Source organism: Carassius auratus, chromosome 6 (genome assembly GCF_003368295.1).
Source record: "Carassius auratus strain Wakin chromosome 6, ASM336829v1, whole genome shotgun sequence".
Classification (NCBI taxonomy): domain Eukaryota; kingdom Metazoa; phylum Chordata; class Actinopteri; order Cypriniformes; family Cyprinidae; genus Carassius; species Carassius auratus.
This window is the reverse complement of record NC_039248.1, coordinates 6,227,908-6,240,273: the sequence shown is the minus strand read 5'-3', so window position 1 is coordinate 6,240,273 and position 12,366 is coordinate 6,227,908. Positions and strand designations below refer to the sequence as shown.

The 12,366-nt window shown below is 36.4% G+C and overlaps 1 pseudogene; it reads right to left on the bottom strand.

The window, feature by feature from the left end:
• The window catches only part of LOC113092682 (potassium voltage-gated channel subfamily H member 7-like), a 58,211-nt pseudogene that overhangs the window by 5,693 nt on the left and 40,152 nt on the right, over positions 1-12,366 (bottom strand).

The following is a 12,366-nucleotide window of genomic DNA, read 5'->3' as shown; positions in this document are numbered from 1 at the left end:
ACTATAACAACATAAATTTCAATCTTTGTCACACAAAAAAATAAAGTGAGATTTATTGTCATTCCACTATATGCAGAAACATATAAAAAAATAAAAAAAAATAACACAGAACTATGTAAATGGACTGCAAACATCAAACCTACTGATAGAGAGAATTTAACTATCCACTGACTTGACATATACTTTAAACATACACATTTGAAGACTTGGACTGTATAGTAGCACATTGGATCTCCAAGGCTCTTCAGTGTCCTCACATCATTCACTTTTCCTGTTGTTTCTCTTTACTAGATAATGATCTTTAAAACTATTGTACTATATTACTTGAATTTTCTACCTGATCATATATTTTTGAACTTGATATTAGTAGGAAATTGTAAAATCATAAAAGATATTAAAAAACCCATGGGTTTTATTAATTTACATTACTTGTAAAGGCCTAGAAATCACGCATTGGTTGAAAACCACTTCTTTTATGTCATCCTTTTTTAAAGATCTAGTGCCTATTCTTTGTAACTGCATTAAGAGTAACCAGTACCCATTCCTTTAAAGGGGTCATCGGATGCCCATTTTCCACAAGTTGATAGGATTCTTCAAGGGTCTTAATGAAAAGTCTATAACATACTTTGGTTAAAATTTCTCAATGGTAGTGTAAAACAACACAATTTTTACCCTGTCAAAATTTTCAGCAAGCTGTTTTAGTCCATGTTGCTTTAAATGCTAATGAGCTCTGCTCACCCCACCCCTCTCTTTCATGGGGTGATGAGCAGACTGTAAACTTCAGCCGCGAAACTTGCTACCTAGCACATATTAGGAAAGGTGATTTGCAAAGATTCATTAAAAAACAATTAAGTACTACTAAGTACAAATCTACAGTAAACTGTACTTTTTAATATTATTATGATTAAGTTATACAGTTTTGTATTAATATGTTAATAGTTAATGCCATGATTTTTTTAAAGATGTTATGCTTAATTTTCATAAAGGGTCATGGTGTACTGGAGAATAAACTATATAGTCAATTTTAGTGGGGAACATTTTATTTCAAAACACTAAGCAATTTACCTTGGCGTTCTCATCACGCAGGTTAAACGTGAGCTCCAGATTGGACAGGAAGTAGTCTGAGAATTCAGGATACATCTCCAGAACCTCCAGAAGATCCTCTCTGTAGATGATGTGGAGGTCGCAGTAGCTCATTGCTCGAACATCTGCATTGGCTTTCCCAGGTTTGGCGTAGAGATGAATCATCTCTCCAAAAATATCATTCTTACCTGAGAGGTGGGTATGCAGTGATCAGAAGAGAAGATAAAGCATTGAAGGAAGAAAATGGAAAAATAGTTACATGGGAGAAAATACTGTAAGTTCCCATATTAGTATGTAACTGAAATTTCATAGGCAAAAAAAGTCAATTATAGTAGTGATGTATGAAGCACAGCACACACAGAAATAACTTTTAAACCAAGCTGATTTCTTAAAGCCATTGCAAAACCTGTGGGAAATCTTTCACCTTTGTGTGAAATTCTTAATTGTTTGGATTCCTGTTGAAATTGCTAGATTACAGTAAATGTAATTAACCTTATGTGTGTCAGTGCTGTCAAAAAAAAAAAAAAAAATACTACTTTGGAGGAATCAACCCTTCAAATAGCTTACTTATAGTTGTTTTTGCAAATTTGAGTGGTTTGATTCAAATTGATAATGATTTTGTGAGCCTTTTGGATAATTTATTAAATGAATCAGCTCATAATAGTCATTTGTTGTGAACAAGACACCTGTAGACATGTGTGCTGCAAGTGAAGATAAAATAAATTATCTATTTGTTGTCTGTAAAGCCGTGTTTCCACCGCTGGAACTTTAACCAGGAACTAGGGACTTTGGGCTAGTACTCTGTGTGTTTCCACCACAGGAACCAGGCTCTAAATAAAGTTCCGGATAAAAAATTGCCCCTCTGAAAGTGTCTACTCATGAGGAACTTTTGGGAGTGGGACTTAGGCACTGATAATGCTGATTGGTTGAGTTTATGCAGCATTGTGATTTCAAACACCATTTATTCAGAGAATTTTCAAAATATTAATGTTATTGTGTCATGAAATGTAGTTTTAAAAGTATTTCAGGCGAGAATGTAGATGTTTAACACTAAAATCTGCAGTTTATTAATCAAAAAAGCACCTTTTTTTTTTTTTTCGCCAATTTCGGAGACAATCAGCTCCACACGATCAGTGGGATCTCAGTGCTAATGTATCTACTGAGAACACTCTCACCTAGGCTTATTTATCTTATTGTAAATTTACTGTGAGAAAAATTGCAGTAGCCAAGACGAGCTGACTGACGTTATCAATTACACTGCTGTTTGCAGAATAACTGGAGTTGTGTCGTTCCCTCCGGGGGAGATCACACTCTCGAGTCCAACTGGCAAAGTCTGAACTACCGAGGATGCAAGTCCGAAATTTGTGTACTTTCTATTGAGCATAGACCTACGTCCCCAGCCTATTTGGCTAATCTTCATGGTACTTTAGACCGCGGTGGAAACACAGAAAGCAACAGGTCTGGGGGGAAAAAGTTCCTGTGAAAAAAAGTTCCTAAAATTGTTCCGGGTAACTTGAAACGCAGCTTAATTTTTTCTTTATTTTGTCACATTAAGTTTAGAAAAAATTAAAAGGTAATTGTGACCTTTTATCTCACAATATATCTCACAACGGTGATTAATATCAACAATTTTCTGATAACTGTGAATGTAGTTTTGGAAATGTTATATGTGATTTTGTGCATTAATATAAACAAAACATTTTAAAGATGAAATACATTTCATGAAACAGATAGACCCAATCTAAAAAGTCAGAAGTGGAAGATGTAAACTGAATTTCAAGATGCCAACTCAGAATTCTGAGAATAAACATCAGAATAAATCGAATAAAAAAAAATAAAATCTGAATTGTAACACACACACACACACACATATATATATATATATATATATATATATATATATATATATATATACACATACTCTAAAATTGCAAGAAATAAAGTCGCAATTACTTTTTCCCCACCACTGATTGCAAGCTCACAATCTGTGTAAAATATATCTTGATAAACACTGGTGATGTGACATTTCTGAAAGCCCCTGCAAGCTTCGTGAGGACGTGTGCCAAGAGAAAAGTCAAGGCCTGACAACACATTTCTGCTGTGATACATATCAAAGGTCAGACCTGACAAACAAACGACAGTCGCCTGGGCAGCGGCCACCTGCCACCGGATCTAAATATGGCTCAGGGTTGTGGCTACAGCTATTAGTGCTGTACATTATATATCAATTATTCAATGTGAGTATGATATTAGAGTATCAGAGTCCTGGCCAGAGCCAGAATTAGTGTACAGTGATGAAGTGTCCATCTGCAACATTTTTGTAAGACAATAGATTCTTGCTGAGGTAGTGATTCTTCAACTGAGACCTAAGAATACATATGAAGCAGGAGGTAGCTTCTCTCAGCAATTTTGCGAAGTGTACAGCGAGTTTCTGCTGAGTTGCATGAGTGGGTAAGTGTGCATCTCTTTTTCTTCCCCTGGCCTTATTCTGTTAAAGCCAGCTTGCGTAGGAAGAGAGATGGACCATTTAAATTCGGCTTACCCTGCTCCACCTGGCCGTGCATGGTTGCGGCTGGAGACTCTTGAGCTTGTGTGTGTATGAGTTTAATAAATGCACCTGTAAATAATGAAACTAGCGCTGTCACTCGGGGCTCTCCATCACACTGACAATTCGCAAATCTAATGAACAAGGGAAACATGCACCACCACACTGCCATCACTCTCATCCCTGCATCTTCTTATTTAATTACAACCCTTCTCTGCCTCATTCTCTCATTTTCCTCTATTTCAGTCTCCCTCCATCTATAAAAAAAACATGATGAGCTCATCACAGGAGAGATCTCCTTGAATGAAGGACAGCACTTCTTTCATTAAGTCTCTTATTACCTCTGAGCCTCTGAGATGTTTATATTAAATTTAGATGAGTGTGCAAGTGCCATGTTGTAAGATAACCCATTTTCCACGGTATTTCAGTAATCTGCTATTTGTACATTGATCCTGTACTTATTATAGGATATATATACATATAAACTACATTTTCCTTCAGTCCTTTTGTCTCCTCCATCACTTCCCATTTAGATGCCCAGCCTTTTAGATGTGAAGTCAACAGCTTTTTCTTATCGCAGGTTTCAGTGAAAGTTTGTTTAATTGTTCATTGCTCACCCAGGATGGCCAACACTATGTCGTCTCTGAGGATCTCGATAGATCCCCTGGCCACAAAGTAGAGGGCTGTGAGGACGTCCCCGCAATGCACCAGCGTGTCACCCGGTGGGGCGTGAGTGGTCTTAAAGCGCATCGCCAGTGCCCGTAGACATCCTTTGGTCGCTCCATGGAAAGCCTTACAGCTCTGGAGCAAACTGTTATTCAGATGAAGACAGATATCAGCCTGCAGGCACTCTGGAAAGCCCTTCAGTACCTGGAGAGGGAAAAGAGAAAGAAAAAGAGAGAAAGAGTGTTCCCCATGGAGAAGAGAAGGAGGGCAGAATGATTGCAGGTTTTAAGAGCTTTGCGTTAGAGCTCAGATTATACAATGCTAATATAGCCCTGTCTCCCTCAACTACAAATACATAAAAGATGAAGCTCAGAATGAATACGTCTGGGATCCTTTGTTTCTGCTGCATTGCATTGCATTTGCCTTTGATTTGCTTTTGCTTCATATAATGATATACAGCACATCAAGCAGAGGAGAATGCAGCTGCCACTTATATTGGACCCCAATTTCTTTGGTTCATCCAAAATCCAAAAAAATCAAAAAAACAACAACATGTTTCTTGTTAAAAATTGCATTTGGGATGTCTGCCAAGAAACGAAGACTGGCATGAAAAGAAAAACATTAATGTGCAATAACTATCTAACAAACTAAATCTAATGCCTAATAAAATGGGAAATGTCAATACGACATATAGAAGGTCCATCAAAGTGAAACTGATTTAAGTGAAGGAAAATCACTGAAATGGAACTGGGCAAACGTCCGTGTGCAGGATGAGTCATAGTACACATGCCATTAGCTTTGTAAATAGAGTTTTTAATTTAACATCAGACTTCAAATGGACCCAACTTTAATTGCATTAATTGGTTATAACATTTAGACTATGCTTACCTTATAAAATGGTACGTATTTAACCCAACACTGCCCGCAGTTAGACATGCACAGTAAAAACCAACTGCATGCTTCAATAAAAATATACAGACATTACGGAAAAATATTAAAAATAAAGCAACTGCAGCTTTTTGGTCAAAAGCAAACATTAATCTATACCTCCTGCTCACCAGGGTGTTGAAGTCAGTCCGTTTGAGTGCGTATAAGAAAGAGACAATGCATATCAGATCACTGCGTAGACACATGAACACATTTGACATTAATACTCTGTAACTTAGATACATATGAAACACTAGATAGCTAACACATGGCACAAAATGCAAACACTGACTGATAAATGCATTTATTTATTTGATGATAGAAATCCATGTCAAGGTGTAAAAAACCTGACTCTTACCATGTTCATGTCGATGCCATTGGTGTATGTCCATGCGTGTTGGAAGTACTCCTCCAGTCTTTGCCTCAGCGGGTTAGGGATCTGGTGGAAGCGGATGAATTCTTTGACCCGAAGCATCTGCAGATGGTACCGAGCTGTTCCTGAGTACAGTCGCTGAATAATAGCAGACACATTCCCAAAGATACTAGCATACATCAGAGCTAAAACACAAAGAGAGAAGGCAATGGTCAGGATTTAAGTAAAAAATATTTAAAAAATAAATAAATATTTGCTTAATATTTTGAGGATTCTTAATAAAAGTATTAATTCCTTTAAAAAATATTAACAATATGAAGTTATTTATTCTTAGGAACAAATTTTCTTGTAATTTTTACAAGTATTAATTCCTTTAAAATATCATGTTAATATGCTCAATAATACATAATATTTAGCTGTCTTAAAAAGCATTCCTGTTTGCTACACTGGTGATTTTGATGGCATAAGTTTAATTTGAATGTATTGATAACCCACAGCCAATGAGCATGACGCAGATGGAGAAGATCTTCTCAGAGTTGGTATTTGGCGACACATTTCCAAAGCCCACACTGGTCAGACTGCTGAATGTGAAATACAGTGCTGTCACATACTTGTCCTTGATTGAGGGGCCTGAGGAGAGGTCGGTGCCATTATACTGCTTGCCGATAGATATAGCTAGATTGTCCAACCAGCCAATCGTGTGATCCAGATAGTGCTTCTCCACATTGCCGATCGCATACCATATGCAAGCCAACCAATGAGCAATCAGTGCAAAGATACACATGAGGAGCATTAGGACAGCCGCCCCATACTCTGAGTAACGATCAAGCTTCCGTGCCACACGGACCAATCGGAGCAGTCGGGCAGTCTTTAGCAGGCCTATCAGAGTTGTGGTCTGATCAAGAAGGTGAAACACAAACATACATTCATGTTAACGTAACGTTTATATAAAAATTACACTACTGCACTTAAGCCTAAACAGCCAGTCATACTTATATCCATATTTAAGCATTAAAGGATTAGTTCACTTCCAGAATAAACATTTCCTGATATTTATTCACCCCCCAATGTCATCCAAGATGTTCATGTCTTTCTTTGACTTCAACAGGGACCAAACTGCAGTTTCAACACAGCTTTAAAGGGCTCTACACGATCCCAGCTGAAGAAACATCTATCTAGTGAAACATCATTTAAAAAAATATATATATAAACATTTATCTAATTTTTTATCACAAATACTAGTCTTGCACTAGCTCGCCTTCTTGCATTATTGAGTCACATTGAAAAGGTTGCGTGTACCAACCAAGTTTACAAAGTGTTTTCAGTGTGACAACGTAAGCGAAGTTGTGGATGCACATCACAGATCTAGTGCAAGAAGAACATTTGTGGTTAAAAAGTATTTAGATATTTTTAGAAAATAGCCAATAGTTTTGCTAGAAAAGACCCTAATTCCTCATCTGGGATTGTATAGAGCCCTTTAAAGTTGCGTTGAAACTGCAATTTGGACATTCAGCCTGTTGATCCTTGTTGAAGTCCACTATATGGAGAAAAATCCTGTAATGTTTTACTCAAAACCTTTTTGACTAAAGAAAGAATGACATGGGAGTGAATAAAGTTTCAGAATTTTTTTTTTGAAAAAGTGAACTATTCCTTTAATCTGCATTTTTACATTAATCCCCAGATTTTTTGTATTTGAGTGAAAATTTTACCCATGAGGGTGTTGGTTGCCAGGTTTTCAGGGTGTTTGCTATGATGTTCCATGTAGTTTGAAATATACTAGTCAACATTTGAAGTGGATAAAAACCTTTCATCAAAGTTGTCCTAAAACCTAAAACCACAATGCTTTCTTGTCTTAGGACAACTTTTTTGATCCACTTCAAATGTTGACTACTGTAGTTTTTTGTATTTGTTCAAATTACTAATGCAAAGCATGAGTGGCAGTATGAATAGGATGAAAAATCTTTCACTGTAAATTACAGAACTAAAACAAATCAAACCACACATATACATATGCACCGCTCACCTCTTCTGATCCTCCCTCAAATATGAGCAGATCAAATGGTATGGCTGCCACCATGTCTATGAAGAACCATCCCTTGAAGTAATGCACTGCTATTTTAGCTGGATGACTAACTACCTCTTCGTTGGCATTAACGTACGTAGTCCGAAAATTTATTAGAATGTCTACGATAAACATGATGTCCACTATGAGATCCACTACGTTGAGCGGGCTGCAGGAATAACCACACTCTCGTCTCTTCTGCTCCTCTACGTCATTGAGCAGGAAGGCAGCGCTGTAGGGTGTGAAAACAGCGGTGTATATGACTAGCAGCAGAATCAGCCAATCCCAGACTGCCTTGAAGGGGCTGTAGTGTAGGATGGTGAACTTGTCGATGCGTGGCGTCTGAAGCTTATACTCTGGAAGCACGTCAGCGCCTAGCGACAAAACCTAAAGCATGGAGACGCGGTTACTATAACAACAGTGATACTGCTATATTTTGCAACTATTAACAGATATCACAAGCTGCAAAATCAAAGACTGGAAACAGCATAGTGACTCATGTATGAAAATACATATTATTAACATGCATTAATTAGATTAAAAACCTGAAAAGCTTGATAGCCCTAAATTTTATATACATACATTCAAGTTAATACTTGACCAGGGATACTTCAAGTAGAAATTTCAGGTCAAATGAGTTCAGTTGATATAAAAAAAATTGGAGGGGGGGGGGGGGGTAGGGCTGGGGGAGATAACTGATATAAGCAAAGGACAATTTTTTTTTTTTTTTTATATTTGATTAACAACATTGTTGATTTTCATCTTAATCTTGAATATTTTTACATGACCATTTTCAACCCTCTCTGACCCTTAGAACTGAACACACTGTTTTTGCTACTGTACCTTTAAGACCTAAAGTAAATTAGCAAACTGTACTGTACCACTATAGTTCACACTGTTGTTCACAATCACGGCTGTGAGGCAAACATCATGAAGATGTTCGTAGCCTTGTTTCTAGAAATAATCTGTTCTAATTGAGTATGTCTATTTAGTACTTAGTCAATGAGATTTAATAGAGCATCACACTGTATGTCTACTTTATAGATATTTTGGGAAACTGAAGAGAGGGAGCAATACATCATGCTTATGATGCAAATTTCATGATCCAGCTCTCAGATGGTAATGCAAGAATTGAGCGAAGTCACATGGTGATGGGTCATGGTCGAGGCAGCCTTGAGTTAATCACAGACCATAGCACACAATCCAGCCAGAGAATTAAATTACATAAAGAAAGACTGTTATGTCCTTCATATCAAGGAACCAGTCTGAATGGATAGAACCAGTCTGTGTGTTCAGTGAGCAAATAATACACAACATGATATATACACTGACTGTACCATATGTTACAGCATACAAAAACACCCTGGATGCCATTATTACAAATGAGTCAACAGCTGTTTTGATCTGTATAGCAAAGTATGACAGCATGCTTGTGGGAGACACTAGGATGGTCTCAATGTCACAGAGGCAATTCTCATACAGCCCTCCTCTCCATTCCTCCACTGGTTAAGAAAGGATGAGAGACAATTTTCTCTTGCTTTCAGAGATAGTAATTACTGAACCATCAGCTAGCCCGAGTGTGCATTTGTGTGTCATGGAGATTGTCTCTAACTTCTCATACACACACATACACAACTACACAAACAGGTTAAATAAATAATCTGCTGGGAGCCCTAAGAGGTCGTGTGTTATACTTTACATACTGTAGTCAATGTCATTTGATGAAAACAATGAGAAAGACTGCAAAGAGTTAGAATGAGGAAATGTTTAATTTATGCAAACGTTTTAAATGTTTCTGCAAACAGTTTCTTATACTCTGTAGGTTGCATTTATTTTATTTATCTGATAACTGCTTTAAGGTATTTTAAACCATTATTTATTCCTGCGATGGCAAGGCTACATTTTCAGCATTATTATTCCAGTCTTCAGTATGATATGGTCCCTTAGAAATCTAATATGTAGATTTGCTACTAAAGAAAATTTTCTTTTTTAAGATTTATTTTAGGCTTTTTAAGCCTTTATTTCTATAGGACAGTATAGTTATACTCGACACTACATGTCGGCGTTCTGCCCAAGAGGCTATTGGTGCCAGCAAAGAAACATTTCTTATCATCACAGCTGAAACCAGTTAAATACAGTTTTTCATGATGCTTTGATGAATATAATGTTCAAAAGAAAAGTATTTTTGAAAGATTTATTTTTGCCTTCAATCAAAAGTTCTGACAAAAAGCGAAGTGGAAGAAAGAGGTTGTTTTTGTAACAATTTTAAAGTATTTTATAGTCTGTCTCTGTCCTTTGATAAACTAGAATCATTTTTGAATGAAGAAAATTGCAGTATTATTACCTAAACCAAAAATTGTACTGACCCCTGAAAATTGTTTTTAATCTTTAGAATCAGTTTTCTAAAAAAAACAAAAAAAAACCAATACAAATAATAATTAAATAATTTTATCACATACATTTACATTATTGTTTCTCAACAACAGTTTCGAGTAGAAACATAACTATACTGTATAATTAGAGAGTGACTTTTTCATTCAGTGCATAAAACTCAAACTGGGTCACAATATCTCAAAATTATGCAGCAGGTCACAAATTCTGTTTTGACTGAGGTCATAATAATTAGTAGAATAATTGGAGCTGGCTGTAAAGCATGTGTTCTCCTAATTACCTAATTATCTGTATTTGTGAGCTGGTCTGTGTCACTTGACAAGTTGTATCTTGCGAAATGATGTCATCCATGCAGTGAATAAATAAATGTTTGGGGTTTAATTAAATCAATGATAGAATAGAATAGCTTTTATTGTCATTGTACAGCTGTAATTTTTTTTTTTTTTTTGCTGTCACATTGAAAGTACACACATACATACAATAATGTACATTTAAAGGGGTAATATGATGCTGCTAAAAAGAACATTATTTTGTGTATTTGGTGTAATGAAATGTGTTCATGCAGTTTAAGGTAAAAAAAACCCAAAAACATTATTTTCCACATACTTTACATTATCGTTTCTCCTTTATGCCCCGCCTTCAGAAAAGTGTCGATTTTCACAATACTCATCTCTCTGAAAAGCGAGGTGTGCTGTGATTGGCCAGCTATCCAGCGCGTTTTGACTGGCCGAATGCCTCAAGCATGGGATGGAAATGTTATGCCTCTTAACATATTGTGAAGCCTTGTCCAGCAAGAGTGACGAAGACATAAACACAAAACTCAATATAAATGTGATATAAACATGATTTCTAGTCGTGTTTTCTTTATGGAAGGCAAAAACCAAGTAGTTTCACTCTCAACGGAACAACGTCACACAGAGCAGCGGTCTAAAGTGAGCCACTGCCGGCTTGAATGAGCAGAGGCGGGCAGCTTGAGAACGGTGCGGCAGAAGGATTCTACAAAGGAGCATACTTTGGTCTTGCATCAACCACACGTGACAACCCCTGGCTGGTTGCCGCTTTGTCCACGGTGAAAGCCGATTCGGAAAGTTAATGTATTTCCAAAGCAACCAGCACGGATCATGCCTGGAGCATGACATAGCGGATATTGTACTCTTTTGGAAGGCCAAAGAAGTTTTGCTTTCACAGTGAAACACACAGCGTCTATACGCCATGGCGGCGGCGGCAACAACAATACTACAACGAGAATGAAAGGTACACCTTCTTTCTTTATGTGAGCATCTGATGGTGTTATGCAAATCTTCCCACATACTGACGTAGATATGTGGGGGTGTGTTAGAATGAGCCATTCCAGGGGGGCGTGAACGAGTTAAGTTTTATACAGAAGATCTCTTTAGATTTGAGACTTTAGTCTTTGAAACTTCACAGATCTTCTTTATTCACCATATGACCCCTTAAACAAAAAGTGAACAATGATACAGAAAAAGTAAACAGTGCAAATGTAAAAAGGTGTACAGTATACTACAAATGTAAACAATTGTATTAGGAGTGTAACAATTCACTCGTTTTCTCGATGCATCGATTACAAACCCTGATGGTGCATATGCATCGATCTTGAAACATGATTTTTGAATCTTGAATCGCCGATCTCGGACAGTAATTGATTTAAAATGCTTTGAATCGAATTCTATAGTGATTCAATGCTTTCAAAATATATACACATTAAATTACTACAAGCACAAATTAATGGTGCCTCACATCTATCCTTCACATGCTCCACTATGAAAGTAACGTTTGTTGATTTAGCAAACAGACATCAGGTGCGTTTTCTCTCAGAATCATTCGCTGATGGAGAGGAAAAGTTAAATAGCTACTATAGCATTTTATTTTGTGTAAATGAGATAAAGAAGTTTTTACACTGAAAGAGAAGTGATCTCGCTCTCATAGATGTGCCAGGCTTTATCTGCAGCTAAACTGAATAAAAGCAGAATGAACTGATGAAAAGTTGAGAAAAAAAAAAATAACACCCCACAATAAATAAATAAATTTATGAATAATGCAGTGATAATTGGCATAATTTATTACAGTACTGAAACTATGAAGTATATTTTCTACCTTATTCTATGCAGAGAATTGAAATAATTGCTAATTAAATGTAGTATATAAAACAATCATAAATTGCCATTAGGAAAAAAATATCAATTACAAATGATTGATTATTGTCCAGCTGTGTATTTGATTTCTTACAGCAAATTAAAAGTAATAAAAAAGACAACAATTATTATTATGATAATACATAGGCTACATATATAAAATTAT